Source organism: Artemia franciscana, chromosome 16 (genome assembly GCF_032884065.1).
Source record: "Artemia franciscana chromosome 16, ASM3288406v1, whole genome shotgun sequence".
Taxonomy (NCBI): Eukaryota; Metazoa; Arthropoda; class Branchiopoda; order Anostraca; family Artemiidae; genus Artemia; species Artemia franciscana.
In genome coordinates this window covers 1,873,047-1,875,836 of record NC_088878.1, presented here as the reverse complement: position 1 = coordinate 1,875,836, position 2,790 = coordinate 1,873,047, and positions in this window count along the sequence as shown.

The window sequence follows — 2,790 nt, the reverse complement described above, 5'->3', positions numbered from 1 at the left end:
TAGACAAAAAATTAGCTACAACAATAAGAGCTACAGATACTGAGTGTCAACAACCTCAATCGAAAAAGTATAATTTAGTGAATAAGGATGGACTCTCATCCCAGGTTCCAAAAGATGGAAAGAAAAGGGATAAATATGGAGCCAAACCAGAGACAGTGAGTGTCAACAACATTAATTAGCAATAAAGAATTTGAAATACCAGAAGAAGAACTTTTCAAGATTGGAATTGTCATTAAAATAAAGGAGGAAGAGACATCAAGAAGATTCCCAGAAGATTTCAGACTTTCAAAGTGCATGAAAGAACTATTAAAAGCAAACAAGTTTGAGTTTGAAGTTTCTTCTCAAAGAAGGAAAATAGTTATTTTTGGGAAAAATGAGGTGGTAGCGGAGAAAATTTGGAAGCAAAGTCAAATGTGTGGTTTGGCAATAGAAGCCAAAAGAAAAAAGTGAGACAGTAAGAGGGATAATTAAGGGAATACCCCTTTACGTTTCAGAGGATGATATTTTAGATAGTTTAGATAGCCCAATTACAATAATTGGGGCCAAAAGACAAAAAAGAATTAACAGAGAGACTAGAAAAATGGAAGATAGTCTAGCAATATTGATAACATTTGAAAATAACATTCTTTCTCCAGTGGTCTGGATGGGGGGAGGGCAGATTTGCATGAATATAAGAGACAATTGCTACAATGTCATAAGTGCCAAAGATATGGACATTTAAAGAAATATTGCCCAGCTAAAGAAGAAATTTGCCTACGATATGCTGGAAAGCATGCATCTGGGCTGTGTCAAATGAAAAACAACAATCTACAAAATAAAACATAAATTGTAATGGTAACCACCCATGAACTTCAATACAATTTATTGTCAGACAAAGGAATATTGCGATTCTAAGAGTTCCAGAAAGACATCAAATGAGTTTTAGAAGAGCTGAAATAGTTTATAGGTCATATGCTGAAGTGACTAACAAACAGGCATACAAAGAACAAGCAAAAATCACAGTGTCTTTTCGGGATAATGAAAATAGGTGGATGCAGCAAAGAATAGTGAGTAATACTATAATTACGATTGTGATTGGTCTAGTGTTGTCACCAGAAATTTTAAGTATAGAGAACTTGCCTATCAAAGAAAAAGTAAATAAACTCTGTAATTTTATTGAAAGTTTGGGAATCATGCAAATGAATAGCAGCCTTATTTTGAGTCAGTGTATAAATAAATGACTGTTAAATCAAACATACAAATTATGTCTTGAAATGCAAGATAATTGGTTAAAGTGAACAAGGATCTAGTACTAGACCATTGCATTAAGAATAATATTGACGTGTTTTGCATTCAAGAGACTTATTTTAAACAATATATAAATCCATCATTCAGAGATTATAAAATAGTGATATTAGATAGATGGAATATGAAAGAGTTGGACTAATTATTGGAATTAATAAGGAAATCAATTGTATCCCAATTTTTTTGTCAATGCAGGAGGATTATCAAATGGTGGTTGTTGGATGAAAACTATATCTTAAAAATAAAGTAAAGTTGAATATATTTATATACTAGACGGTAACTTACTATTAAGTGATCGTGGTCTAGAAAAAATTATAGATACAGTGTCAGGGGGGGGAGAAACCGTTGATTATAGGAGATTTAAATGCGCACAATATTCTTTAATGTGGATGTGGAAATGATAATAGAAATGGAAAAACAATCTTTGAATTTTTAATGAAAACTTCAGATATCTGCCTCTGATAATCCTCTGAAATGAATTTAAATGGCTTGGAATTACCATTTATAGAAATTTGACGTTTAAAACTCATATAAGACAGTTAAAAAGAGCATGTGCCAAAAGATTAAATATTATGAAAATGTTATGTGGAGCAAATTTTGGCCCAAAACCTGACTTTTTGATGGAATTTTTTGTAAAATACATAAGAGCAAAATTGGAATGCGGAGGAATAATTTAAATGGCAGCGTCAAAGTCGTTGTTAGAGGAGCTGGAAACTATTCAATACAGTGCTTTAAGGACAGCTTTTGGAGCAAGAATGACAACTCCAAGGAGCTTTCTCGAGTCAGAAAGTGGAATTGAAGAGCTAGGCAGCAGGAGGGACATAACAACATTAAAGTTTTTGCGGAAGATATGAATAGCTGACCAGTCAAACCCAATTACATCAAGAATGCTAAAAGAGGGAAGATTGTGGTGTTCATGGAAAAAACATGTCGGTATTGTGAGGGCAAAGCAGATAATGGAAGAGTTTCAAATGGATTGTCAGTTGACATCAATGTTGAGAGTGCCCATTCTGTTCATAACCCCTCAGTGGGAATCCATTCCATACTAGTGTAATACTGAATTTGAAAAGTGGAATAATGTAGACTGTGATCAGTCATTCATGAATACAAAAGAGATGCAATTTCTTGACACTTTTTTCTACATTTGTTTCTAAATTGCTTTGCATTGTTGTTGAATGGCCCTAAAAAGACCTCTGGGTAATTTAGAATACAAAATAGGCAATCTTATTTGATACAGCAAATTTAATGGTATATAGATTTTCTAGGATTTCAAAATATCACCCTAAGTCAGTGGAACATTGGTAACTGGAACATTGGCACTCCTAATTTGTCTTCTTGTCTTTCTTACATTCCTCGCTCTCCCATTCAATTGTTTTCTACCCCTTTTTTTTAAATATAATTGCCTTGCCGATAAGTTATTTTCAAGCTTATTCTGACAAAAACTTCGAGTTTTTGTTTTACAAAGCTCTTTTCAAACCATCAATTACTTTAATTGTTCAGCCCATA